Genomic DNA, 13,776 nt, shown 5'->3' with positions numbered 1-13,776 from the left:
GCTTGTTTTCTTACTTGTTTATTGTCTGTATCCCCCAGCAGACAAGGGCAGGCGTGCATTAATTCAGTTCGGTTCAGTCAGTCGTGTCTGACTCTCTGCGACCCCATGGGCTGCAGCACCCCAGGCTTCCCTGTCCATCACCAACTCCCAGAGCTTGCTCAAACTCATGTCCATCGAGTTGGTGATGCCATCCAACCAACTCATCCTCCGTTGTCCTCTTCTCCTCCTGCCCTCAATCTTTCCCAGCATCAGGGTCTTTTCCAGTGAGTCAGCTCTTCGCATCAGGTGGCCAAAGCATTGGAGTTTCAGCTTCAACATCAGTCCTTCCATTGAACACCCAGGACTGATCTCCTTTAGGGTGGACTGGTTGGATCTCGTTGCAGTCCAAGGGACTCTCAAGAGTCTTCTCCAACACCACAGTTCAAAAGCATCAGTTCTTCAGTGCTCAGCTTTTTTTATGGTCCAACTCTCAAATCCATACATGACTACTGGAAAAACTGTATCTTTGACAAAACGAACCTTTGTTGGCAAAGTAATGTCTCTGCTTTTTAATATGCTGTCTAGGTTAGTCATAACTTTTCTTCCAAGGAAAAAGTGTCTTTTAATTTCATGGCTGCAGTTACCATCTGCAGTGATTTTGGAGCCCCCCAAAATAAAGTCTGTCACAGTTTCCATTGTTTCCCCATCTATTTGCCATAAAGTGATGGAACCAGATGCCGTGATCTTAGTTTTCTGAATGTTGAGTTCTAAGCCACCTTTTTCACTCTCCTCTGTCACGTTCATCAAGAGGCTCTTTAGTTCTTCGCTTTCTGCCGTAAGGCTGGTGTCATCTGCAGGTCTGAGGTTATTGATAGTTCTCCCGGCAATCTTGATTCCAGCTTGTGCTTCATCCAGCCCAGCAGGCATGCATGTGTATGCGCTAAGTTGCTTCAGTCATGTCTGACTCTGAGACTCTATGGACTGTAGCCCACCAGGCTCCTCTGTCCGTGGGATCCTCCAGACAAGAACACTGGGATGGGTGGCCATGTCCTCCTTCAGGGGATCTTCCCCACCAAGGGATCAAAGCCGCATCTCTTATGTCTCCTGCGTTGTCGGGTGGATTCTTTACCATGAGAGCTGCTGGGAGGCCCACAGGGACAGTCACCGTATTTTTATTCACCTTCGTAATTTCAAAGCCAAGTGTCAGACCTGATATATACCACTCATGAATGGAGCTGGTTGGTTGGTTTAGTGGTTAAGTCATGTCCGCCTCTTGCGATCCCATGGACTGTAGCCCGCCAGGCTCCTCTGTCCATTGGTTTTTCCAGGCAAGAATACTAGAGTGGATTGCCATTTCCTTCTCCAGGGGATCTTCCTGACCCAGAAACTGAACCTGGGTCTCCTGCATTGCAGGCAGATTCTTTACTGACTGAACTATGAGGGAGTAAAAGTCAGCAAAACCTGTGGGTCTTCTGGCAAACAGTGACTCTGGGGACTGATTCTTGTGTGGTACCCTAGACTGCTGTAGCAGCACCAGCATGCGGTTCTGGACAGGCTGGACTGCCGCCTTATCTCTGCACCCCCTGTCCCCATGCCTTCCTGCCCATTTGAGACCCCGGGTGCACAGGGACTGTGGTGAGTCTCCCTCTCCAAAGGGAAGCCCGCTCTGGACCTTGGAACTTGGTGCCAGGGAGTTGGCAGCTGCCAGGCAGGGAGCACACGTTCTGTTGGTGTCCAGAAACACACCCCTAGGCTCTGGCCGTGCCCTGGGCTGCCCTTGGTCTTAGCCAGCAATGCTGCTTCAGATCCTTCACTGGTGTGGGGGGTGCAGCGCAGATTCCAGTGGCGTGCGCTGCCCAGAGTCCTGTTCTCTCAGGATATGCCCAAAAATGTCCTTGTTTTGTTTGTTTCTTGACTTTTTTTTTAAATGGTGGTATAATGTATGTTCTTAAAGTGCACAAGTCTTAAGTATTACAAGTCATGTGTGTGTATACACACACACACAGAGGTGTATGTGTGTATACACCTCTGCGTGTGTCCATCACTCAGCTGGGAGCCGATCAGTATCAAATCTGGGAGACAGGGATTTTTTAGAGGAGTCGGACCTTACCCGCCGTGGAAGGTGTTGGGGCAGTGATGGTCCAGATGAGGGGTTGGAGGTCACAGGGGAGTCCCTCTTCAGTCTGCCCAAGGCATCGGTGTGGGTGGACAGGTCAGAGTTCCCCGAGACCTGCTGCCCAGTGGGGCTCACCGGGGTCTGGTGCTGGTGGGGGCTGCTGTGTGGCGAGAAAGGAGAGCTGGGTGGACTGGCAGGAGAGCGAGGATGGGCTGGAACTCCGGCGCCTCTGTCTCTGTTCATCCGCACATCCGACTGTTGAGACCTTTGGAAAGGTGTGGCCTCCAAATCTTGTACGAGTCGCATTTCCGACCAGTTCTAACTCCGAACTCTGGGGGTTCCAGGAAACATAGTTTCCAGCTGAACCAAACTGACACAGCGCTGCCTGGCCACCCACGTGACACCGTCCAGCTCAGGGTCCCACTGGCGCCCCTTGCCCCTTCCCTGACAGTGGTCCACCCCACCAGCCCCAGCCATTATTCTTGATGGACTTCTTCAACTCCATAGATTTGGGGGGTTTTGCTTTTGATTTTTTGGCTGTGGCTTGTGGGCTCCTAGTTTCCTGACCAGGGATTGAACCTGGGCCCTCGGCAGTGAGAGCACAGGGTCCTAACCAGTGGACTGCCGGGGAGCTCCCTCGTCCGCAGATGTGAACTGTGTTTGTCCTCGGTCTTCACAGAGAGGGGCCTGGTCCTGTGCTCGCTCCCGGGTCCATCTGCCTTCTTGTGCTCTCTGCTGATCTGTGCTTGTCGTCCGCGTTGCTGCCTGAGGCAGTAGTTCGTAGTAGGATTCCATTGCTGCTGCTTATTTCTCGTTTTGTATTTGGGTGACTTGCGTTTAGAGTATTGTGAACTATAATGCTATACATAATAAATGCGTGTGTCTGTGTAATGCCATAAACATTGTCGTACTTGTCTTTGGGATAATATAGACATAGATTTCTTTCAGAAGTATTCCCAGGAGTAGAATGTCTGAGTTTTATGGTAGAGTTTCTTCAACTTAGGAACTGCTACTGAACAGTTTTCCAAAGTGGTTGTAAGTTGACACGCTGGTTGTTGAGCTTATATTCTGAGTGTCCAGTTGTTGGTCATTCTAATGAGTGGGCAGCGGTTTCTCACTGTGGTTCTGACTGACATTTTATTGATGACTAATAATATTGGGTACCTGTTCAGATGCTTTCTAGCAATTTGGATGTCCTTTGTGAAATACCTAGTCAGGTATTTTGCTTATTTTTCATTGAGTATGTGCTGGTTTCTTATGGGTTTGTATAAATCCTTTAAATATTCTGGATATGAGGCTTTTCTTGGTTACAAGTAACCCTTTGGCTTTAATGAAGTGTGTTGCTTCCTAAACTGGAAACAGATCAGGGTCCAGGCATGTTTGGGAGAGGAAGCCTTTGGGAAAAATGTGGTTATTTGTTGCTCCTTTCTTGGGGAACTAATATGTTGTAGGTTTGGATGTTAGCAGCTCACGTCACTTGTGGTTTTAAAAATAAAATATTGGATGCACAAGTATTTCTACTGCTTTTTAAAAATGGAACTTATCTTGAACTCTCGAAGTATGTACTCATAAACCAAAAATCCATTCCATAGGGAACTGAATGTTTATCATGGCTCTGATATTCTGCTAAATTCTGGGGGTAGAAACCTGAGAGAAACTTGCTACCTCCAGGAGCACCAGGTGGGAACAGAGGAAAGGTCTGTGCCCAGGGAAGTGAGGAGTGAAGGTGTTCAGAGGGTCTCAGATGGGACAGGGAGCCGAAGCCCTGATGGGTGGTGAGTGGCCTCACGGCTGTGGTCGGCCTTGTGCAGAGACAACCCGAGGGGGTTGACTGTGTGTGTGTGCGGTGGGGAAACGTGTCCTTGACCATGAACCACGCCGCACAGGGAAGAGTGAGGCAGATTCCTGAAGCAGCAGATAGATAGATAGAGATAGGTGTGTGTTGGGAGTGGAGAGTAGGCTGCTACTAGCAGCTAAGGAGTTCAGTCTGTCAGCAAAATGATGAGATTTGCTTAGAAAGACCACTTTGGAAGAAACACGACATATAAATTGGATTACAGAGTTGAGGTGGGGTCTACAAACTCATACACCCATGTCCATAGCAGCATTATTGACAATTAATCAGAAAGTGGACATGACCCAGGTGTCCCATTAGTGGATGAGCACACACCTGCAGTGTATAATTAGTGGAACAGTTTTCAGTCATGTTAAACAGCGCCAATCAGCGTGGAAACATTGTGCTAAGTGAGACAAGCCAGGCATAAAAGGACAGATATTACATGACTCTGCTTTTGTGAGTTACCTAGAATGGGCAAATTGGCAGCAACAGCAGTGGCTACTACCTTCCTATTCAGCAGCCTAACACTTGTTGAAACAGACTCGTCTTCAGATTGGGAAGTTATTAAAAATACCGCGAGATTGATGGAAATGTCCTAAAACTGTTGTGGCAATGGTTGCGTAGTTCGGTAAATTTACTAAAAAACCATTGAATCATACACTTAAAACAGATGACTCTTATGGTGTGTAAATACGTCAGAGTTGTTTAGAGAACCACTCCATCCGGCCCTGAGCGCTGCACCACGCCTGCCTGGGTGTGCTCTCGTGGGCAGTGGGGGCCCGCACAGAGCTCTTACGGCTCTCGGCCAAGCCCCGCAGGTTCTGAGTGAGGAACTGGCACAGCCTGGGCCCTGCCTTGGCTCCTCTGCTCTGGCTGTGCCAGGGCGTCCAGCCCCTAACCTGGCTGGAGCATCCAGCCTTGGAGCAAGCCTCACCCGTCTGTTTCTTGCACAGGGCTGAAGGGGAGGAACCTAGAGGCCTGTGACCCAGTTAGTCCTTTATGTGGATCCCATCACTTTCCCCCCTCTAGCTGTTTGGCCATTTTATTGCTCTGTTAACACTTGATTTCAGGGTGAGCAGGAGTTTTAGTGAAACTAAAATCTTACAGTATGACTGTTTCTCAGCGGTTCCACTTGAAGGGAGAGGTGGCTATATATTTTCTCACTACTTATTGTCTCCTGCCTTCTTTTCCACATTCCCCAGCTAATTGAAAAGGAGATGAGCACATTTCCCTGCTTCACCGCAGTGTTGCTCTGTGCGTTTGGACTGCAGCGCACGAAGCAGACGTGGCTCACCACCTGCTTAGCACTAACTTCCTCTTCAGGAGCCGGGCACTTCAGGATGGCAGAGACCTGGCCCACCTTCACTGTCGAACTGTCAGCGCCTGTTGTTAAAAAGCACACTTGCTGGTAGCCGGAATCGTGGCCTCAGTGTGAACAGGCAGTGTGAATCGCCCCGCAGGACGTAGGCAGTGAGCACAAAGAGAGGCTGCCCTTGGCCGGGGTCGGGGGGGTCATCCTCATATGGCAGTTATTGCATCCTGCTTCGCTCATGCTGTGATATGAGAAGACTCTAGGGCTTCTGGTCAGATGTCTTTTGAGACAGAAGGCTGCTTAGTTGAGGCCCTTTAACAAGGTCTTTGTGTCTGATGTCCAGTCTCTGCCTCAGATGTGTGATTAGCGAAACAGATACAGTCCCTTTTCCCTGCCCACAGGGAGTGCTATTTCTGAAGGTGAAATACGCAGTTGGTACCCAAAAGGGGGAACCTCAAAGTGAGATGCTCCCAGATGGCCTGGCCATGCTCGGCATCGAGTGGTCCTGTCTCAGCTGAGGCGCTGAGGTCCCCCAGCTCGCGAGAGGGCTTCCTGGAGGCAGGCCTGCCTCAGCCGCAGGGGTGAGAGGGTTGGGCAGTAGATCATGCCTACTGCCACCCCTAGGGCACACTTGGTGCAGCACGTCAAGTCCCAGTGACTCAGCCTGTGAGAGCTTGAGCACGGGTCTCAGAAAATCCAGCGGTGGTCAGGGAATATCGAGTCACCCGAAGCTTCCCGCTGCTGGACCAGAGCAGGATGCTGAAGGCGGCCGTCCCCCCACGGCCGTGGGGTGCTTCTGGTGTTTAGGACGTGGGTGGATGTGGAGCAGAGCCTTCAGGCCCTGGGGGGCCTCACTGCCTAACGTTGGTGGTGCTGAGCTGAGTGAAGATTAATTAGTCCTCTGTGGAGAAACCTTGGTAAGTGTTGGCCTTGAGCCCAGAGTAGTTGGAATTTTGGAGCCCAAAGATCTCATGGCAGTTGGTTTTTGGCAATTGGTCTTTGGGAGAAAAGAAACTCAAGTCTTGGCTATACTTCAGCACCACCCCCCTCCGCCCCACCACTAGACAGGATGGGGGTCATCCCTAGGGCAGGGGTGGCGTAAGTAAGGAGGAGTTGTGGGCTGTGCCCTTTCAGGAGCCTGCCAGAGTACAGCTTGAGTTCACAGTATTCCTTAAGTGTAAGGAAATGAAGTTTGTTGTTACCCGCCCCCCACCTTTTCTGGGTTTTTTTTTCTATCCAGATGGACTCTTTCCCTCATGAAGGAGTTGGGCTGTAGCTGCAGGAGTGATTGTTGAAGGTCAGAGCTCGGTGGAGTCAGTAGGATGAGAGGGCTGGCTTTGAGGAGTGTCTGATCCAGAGAAGACTGTGTTTTGCTGGGGAATTATGCCTAAGCCCCATGTCCCCCCACCCCGTGTTTTTAAAGAATTTTTTTTTTTAATGTGGGACCAGTTTTAAAGTCTTTATTGAATTTCTTACAATATTGCTTCTGTTTTCTGTTTTGTTTTTTTTGCCCACGAGACATGTGGAGTGTGGGATCTTCGCTCCCCGACCAGGGATCGAACCTGTACCCACCCTCTGCATTGGAAGGTGAAGTCTTAACCACTGGGCCACCAGGGACATCCCAGTCCCATGCCCGCTTAAGCTAATTGGGAAGGGAAAGTATACTCTGTAGAATGGTTTTCGATTAGCCCCCTTGGTTAATTTCTGCTTTGGAGATGACAGCTGAGAGGAGCAGCTAGCTGCGCTCCCTCCCGAGGCCCAGAGCTGAGGCAGATCCAGTCAGTTTGCCTGCTGTGTGGGTGGAGGTGAAGAGGTTGTCATCGACATGCGAGAGATCTTTTTCCTCCTTTATCTGCTGGCCTCCTGAAACAGCTCCGTCATCCCACTCCTGTTTTACAACCAGTCTTAACACCTGCTTTATCTCCTCCTTCCTTCCGTGTTTCTGTCTCCAAGAACCCTGTGGGCAGCCGGTGAGTCTTCTCCTGTAGACCGTCTAGCCCCCGGGGAGCTTAGACATCACCGTGTTGGTGACCAGGGGCGCTGTGGTGTCTGAAGAAGCTGTAAATGAGGTCCTGAAATGTCAACTGAAAGCAGAAGTCCTTTTCTTCATTGAGAACTGTCCAGAGCTGGCTCAGGTACTCCCTTTGGCCACTTCCAAGTCCTGCTCTCCACCCCTTAAGTCAATAACAAGTTAGTAGCAGACGGATTGTCACGTGTCCTTTTTCTCCTTTCTGGATTCTGTGACAGTAGTCTCTATGGCCCACACGAGCCTCTCATTCTCACTCTTCTCCTTCCCATTGCCATGTGTGCTGAGTGCAGTACAGAAATGAGCGCTTCTTCCTGCCAGCCAGCACCCCTGAGCTGCCGGGAGGCAGACCTGGGCTTTACCCTGGAGCAGTGGGGAGTGTGGAGGGGAGGAGGGGTGGCCCGGCTGAGCAGGAGCACGGGGGTGGAGGGCAGGAGTGACGGCCGTGCTGCGTGCGGGAAATGACTGAGGCCTGAGGACAGCGGTCTGTGTGTGGACGGGAGGAGGCGAGGCGGCTGCTAGACCTCTGGGGCCTTGTGAACCTTGCTGAGGCTTTGGATTACCCCCTGGAAACAGTGGGCTGGGGGGGATGTAGCAGGTCACATTTAAGGGAAGAGATCACGTTTTCTCTTTGAAAAGTGCACCCAGCACTCCTGTGGGGAGTTTAAGATTGAGAGGCAGTTGTAATGGTCCAAGCTGGAGACCACAGGTGTTCCGCTAGAATACAATCGGGAGATGCTTTGGAACCCAGAGGTCCTAGAGAGTTCGAATCAACAGGTCTTTGCTCTGAGGTGATTGGATTGAGGGGTGGACACAGAGCAGGGTCTGAAATGACCCCCAGTCTTCGTTGTTGGGCGGATGGTGGTGGCATCTGAGTGCGTAGGGGGAGAGAACCGGGGAAGAGAACAGAGTGTCCCGTGTGCTTGGTCTGGGACCCCATGGAGTGTCTACATGAAGAGGTCCAGGAGCGTTTGGCCGTCAGGAGCAAGGTCAGCAAAGATAGAAGTGTTGTAGGGTGGGGGTCGTCCAGTTTATGACGAGAGGAGGGCAGCCGAAACAGCTGTAGCTGTGCGAGGAGCTGAGCAGTGTGAGACCAGTTAGTGGCTGAGAGCAGGAGGCCGAGCCAGGGGGAGGAGGGTTTCCAGGAAGAGCTCCAGAAAGCGAATAAGTGAGATAAGGACTGAAGTGTCAGCCTTTCACGCTGCCCTTGGTGGAGTGATGGAGACAGAAGCCAGACTGAGAGGCAGGGGAAGGTGACAGGGCCTCGTCAGGGGGTCCAGTGGTGGGGACAGGCGGGTAGAGGGGAGTTAGGAAGACGGGGAGGCAGCAGAAGGGAGGGGCCGCAGCTGGAGATGCGCACGGGGCAGGGGTGCGGGAGGGCGGGAGTGGGGAGGATGGGCGGGCGCACAGGACGTGAATGACCTGATGCCCTGAGCTGCACATGTAAGGGTGGCCTGGCAGGGGGACACGTTCGATCATGGATGAGGCCAGATTCGGAGGAGAACGCAGAGCCCCTGACTGGAGGGACATCCCGAGGGGAGTGAGGAGTGAGTGCAGGCGGAGAGGTGAAGGCGCTGCCTCTGCCCCTGCGGGCGGGGGCGCCGAGAATGGGCAGGTGGGCGTGGATGGCGCCTGAATCCGTGTTGGCGCTGCCCCCACCCAGGCTGTAGGTCCTGGGTCTGTGGCCGTGTCGGTGTGAGCTGCCAGCTTGTTTTCCTGCTGCAGCTCAGAGGAGTTGCCTCCCCACCCCACTCCTGAAGCTGGGGTGTCAGGTGTCTAGCTATCTGTCGGCGCCCCTCCACCTTCTCCATCTCATCCCTGGGCACCTTGTCACAAGCTGGTGGGCGGTGCTGTTCCCCTTTGTCGTCAGCCCCAAGTGAGGGCTGCAGACACCCTGGCTTATGACAGCAGCGTAGATTTCTGAGGCAGATCTCTCTCTCTCTCTCTCTCTCTCTCTCTCTCTCTCTCTCTCTCTCACACACACACACACACACACACACACACACACACACACACACACAACTTGGATCTGGAAAGCTTGTAGGTCCTTCACTTTATCTTTTGGGGCAGGTAGGCTGAGAGCTGCCATGTAGCGTTTCCTGACACTGATAAATTCTTCTCTGGAACCAGATTCTTTCATGGGGGCGGGGGTTCAATTACTCTGAAACTGTTTGGCTGTGAGAACACAGCTGCCTCCAGGTCTTGGCTCCTCTCCTGCTGGGTGGGGCCCGTGTGAGCAGGTGTGGCCTTGGAGAAGGCCTGGGTCCCCTCGTAGGACCCCTCATAGGACCCCAGGCCTGCATGTTCCTGCTCTCAACCTGGTGGCTCTGAGCGCATTTTCGTTTGATTCTTCTTCATCTCACGTCCCAGCAGAGTTCTGCCTGAACCCCTGATGCCACTCGTCCATGCACTAATCCGAGAGGTACTTGGGTGCTGTTCTGAGTCAGGAATGGGTTCTGGGTGCGACGGTGCAGCAGGGAGCAAAGGGCAAAAGTCCTTGTTCTCACAGAGTTCACATTCTAGAGAGGAGGACCGGCAGTAAATAGCATTTCAAGGACGTCACATTGCGGTGAGAGCTTCGGGGGGAAACAGAAAGAAGATGAGCCGGTGCGGGTCAGGGAGGGCCACACCGAGGAGGCAACACCCGAATAACAGCCAAGGGTGGTGAAGGTGCGTCACATGCGTGCCGGCCCTTCAGAGGATGGCGCCCGGGCGGAGCTAGGCTTTCCTCTGTTCCCACAGCGCTTCTAGGACCTGACACAGTGCTCGGCACGCAGCGGCTGCCCAGTAGTGTGCTCTGCGTGCACGACTGGACCTGGGGGAGAGCATTTCAGATGGGAGCGCAGTGAGGGCTTGCAGGCAGCAAGGAGTCCCGTGTGGCTGAGGGGCCAGGCATGGGGGCCACAGGAGGAGAAGCGAGAGGGCGAGGTCAGGGGTGTGGGCTCCGGGGACCGTCTCAGAAGGTCCATGAGCTGAGAGCTCCTCTCACGGCAACGCTAGGCTGCAGGGGCTTGTCTGCTCACAAGTGTATGGTGGGGTTTTCTAGAGGCTGCGTGATCTATGCAGCAGATGGAGAGTGAGGAAGCAGGCGTGGGAGCCCAGTTGTCTTAAGTCAGACGTTGTCACTCTAATGGCTAAATTTTTGTTTGGGAAAATATTTTATGAAAGAGAATCTTAATTGTGTTACTATGTTTTAGTTCAGTCAGTCGTGTCTGACTCTTTGCGACCTCACGGACTGCAACACGCCAGGCTTCCCTGTCCTTCACCAACTCTCAGAGCTTGCTCAAACTCATGTCCATTTAGTCGGTGGTGCCATCCAACCATCTCATCCTCTGTCGTCCCCTTCTCCTCCTGCCTTCAATCTTTCCCAGCATTGGTTTTTTCCAATGAGTCAGTTCTTTGCATCAGGTGGCCAAAGTATTGGAGCTTCCGCTTTAGCATCAGTCCTTCCGATGAATTTTCAGCACTGATTTCCTTTAGGATGGACTGGCTGGATCTTCTTGCTGTCCAAGTGACTTTAAAGAGTCTTCTCTAACACCACAGTTCAAAAGCATCACTTTTTCGGCACTGAGCTTTCTTCATAGTCCAACTCTCACATCCATACATGACTACTGGAAAAACCATATTTGCCTAGTTGGACCTTTGTTGGCAAAGTAACGTCTCTGCTTTTTAACATGCTGTCTAGGTTGGTCATAACTTTTCTTACAAGGAGCAAGAGTCTTTTAATTTCATGGTTGCAATCACACTGCAATTTGCAGTGATTTTGGAGCCCCCCAAAATAAAGTCTGTCACAGTTTCCATTGTTTCCCCATCTATTTGCCATGAAGTGATGGGACCGGATGCCATGTAGGCCATTGTAAAAATGTTGGCTTTAATGCCGCTTTGGGAGCTTTGTCTGTCTAAGGGGAGGGGTGCTGGAGGGCTCTCCCTGCAGCCCCGCTGCCATCCTTGTGGGGGTGTCACGTCCCCTTGGGCTGCCACAGGGCCTCGAATCCGCAGAGCCTCTTGAGCAGCTGCTCTGTGCCTGGAGCTGGGTGCACGGGGCTGAGCTCCAAGGAGCGGAGCCGGCCCGTGTACAGGTAGACAGCTTTTGGCTGTGCTTTTCCACAGCCTCAGTGAGCGTCTCTTTCCTCACCTGCCCACCTGGATCCTCATGGCCCTCAGGTCTGGGTCTCTGTCCCGCAGCTCTGGACTCTTGGTAGAGACTAGGCTGAGGTTCCCCTCCTGTCTGCTGTGAGTCCCTACGCCAGGTCGAGTAGTGCTGGCCGACTCACAGATGCTCTGTGGTCCACCGCTCCCTGAGAGGTGCCACTGCAGGATGCAGGCTGGGGAGCAGAAACTCGGAGTCCCTGGACACCAGAGCACCCTGGCCTTTATTGACTGAAGGGCTCCGTCTCAAAGAGGCAATACGGTGGTACACTGTAAGAAGAAGAAGAACCCTGGTTGCATATCCTTGCTCGCGTCACCTGAAGCTGCCTTTCTGGAGGCTCTATGCCTGGCGGCCGCGCATTGTTCTGACAGCTCTGTTTCTCAAGCTGTGTCTCGAGTGGTTCCTCCTTCGTGGCAGCCCCAGCCTTGGGCTCTAGGGCCGGAGCCTGGCCGCACCGCTGTCCTGCTGTGTGACTGTTAAGTGTCTTTAAGCAGCACTTTCCTGTCTGCAAAACGCATGTGGTAGATTGTGGTGGGGGCTGAGATGCCATCTGGATCTGACCGCTCGTAACTCCTCAGTGTTGGCCGCTTTCACGACAGTCCTTGTATCTTCCTTGTGAACGTCGGAGTTTGGCAGGAACTTGCTGGCGTGTCTTCTCCTTCAGCCCCTCCTGCCCAGTGCCCTGGTCACACCCTCTGGGACAGGCGGGGATGGGCGGGGGGCACAGAGGAGGTTTCACCACATTCTTCTTTCTTTCAGAAGACAGAGCTGTCTTGAGTTCTCTCATTCTGTTATGTGAGTAGCCACTTACTGAGCTGAATGTAACCTTTTGTGAATGGGGTCATCAACTACTAGTTAATAATAACACTTCTGTCTGGCTGTGTACCCAGCACTGCTAACATTTTGCATTCATTACCTCAATTCCTGCAAAAAACCCTGTGGTTCATTGAGCATTGCCTTCACTTTGCAGGTGAAGATAACTTCCCGAGATCCCGGGACTGGGGCAAGTGTTCTTTTTGATTCCTTGTTTTTCTGGGTTGTCGAGGGGCAGGCATCTGCATTTGCATCACTTGCATTGGCATCAGCTGTTATGTCTGCTGGTGTTTGGTTCTGACTTGGACTTTCTTTCTAGTATTTGCTTGGGGTGATGAAGGGCAGGGGTCATTTCTTTTTAAAGTTCAGTTTTATATATATTTTATTTTTTGATCCTTCAATGTTTTATTTTTGTGATCCTATATATATATATTTACAGAAATATTTTGATTGATGTGTAGCTGATCTGTGCTGTATAGCACAGTGACTCAGTTGTACACATATATATTTTTTGTGTGTTTTCTCTTCGCTTGTGGTTTTTCACAAGATATTGAATATATAGTTACCTGTGCTGTGCAGTAGGACCTTTTATTTATCTGCTCTGAGTATAATGGTTTGGATTTACCAACCCCAAATTCCTTGCCTATCCCTCTCCCTCCCCGCTTCCCCTTGTCAACCATGGGTCTGTTCTCTATGAGCAGAAGTCCTTTCTGACCCATTGGTCAGCTGTGTAGGTGTTTTTCCTGAAGAAATAGGTTGTTATTGAAGAAAGTAAAATAAAAGGTTTTGAGAAAACACAGTATTGGGGATTAGTGTTGTTCAGAATTGGAGACTTGGAGGAGAACCCAGAGGTCATGGTCCACGCTCTTCCTGGCCCCTCTAGAGAGGGCTGTTTCACAGCCAGAATAAAGCTATGGGTCTGAGGGCCCACAGCAGAGTGCCGCATTCGTAGTTTCTCTTGCTGCCCAGCCGTCTGCTCTTGGATAGCCCTCCCGTTAGATAGAAGTTTACTCTGTCACCTCCACCCACTTCTCCGCCTCCTCCTCCCCAGCCACGCAGGGACCCCCAGACAGATGCCCTTGTCAACTCCACAGACACTAGAGTGTTTCTGCTGGAGCCGCAGAGACTCAGTCCCTGCCCTGAGCCGGCGGGGGTAGGGGGAGTGGGGATGCTCAGTCACGTGCTTGTGGGATTAGGACCGGTGGGCGGGACTAAAGAGCAGAACCAGGGAATGGGGAGGGCCACCTGGAGGCTTCTATGTCCTCAGCATCCTGCCAAGTGTCCATCTGATGCTAAATAGGGTGGAAAGCCAGAGAATGGAGAATGAGTGAAGGCAGGAACAAGGATCATGAAAAGGTCTGCTTTCCTTCTGGTGTTGTGAGCTGCTTTCTGGGAACAAGAGAACCTTATCCTGGGGCCGTGAGGGATGAGAGGGCTTTGGGACCAGAGCTGGGAAGCAGTTGGGGTGACAAGGACATTCATTCCCAGATGGTCTGATTCAGTTAGCCTCCCCAGGTGAGGGACTTGGTGTCCCCATCCACAG

The 13,776-nt window shown here is 52.0% G+C and overlaps 1 protein-coding gene across 15 annotated transcripts in view; it reads left to right on the top strand.

Moving 5' to 3' along the window:
* The window catches only part of MICAL3 (microtubule associated monooxygenase, calponin and LIM domain containing 3), a 144,114-nt gene that overhangs the window by 50,626 nt on the left and 79,712 nt on the right, over nucleotides 1-13,776 (top strand). Inside the window, exon 1 of one of the 15 annotated variants that reach the window (XM_052639812.1) lies at nucleotides 7,297-7,379. The exons of the other annotated variants lie outside the window; for them this stretch is intronic. The gene's annotated coding sequence lies outside the window, so the exon portion shown is untranslated. Of the gene's footprint in view, nucleotides 1-7,296; nucleotides 7,380-13,776 lie in introns of those variants that run through there. 15 annotated transcript variants of the gene reach the window in all.

The sequence above is a fragment of the Budorcas taxicolor genome, chromosome 5, assembly GCF_023091745.1.
Source record: "Budorcas taxicolor isolate Tak-1 chromosome 5, Takin1.1, whole genome shotgun sequence".
Classification (NCBI taxonomy): Eukaryota; Metazoa; Chordata; class Mammalia; order Artiodactyla; family Bovidae; genus Budorcas; species Budorcas taxicolor.
This window is presented reverse-complemented; position numbering and strand designations above follow the sequence as displayed.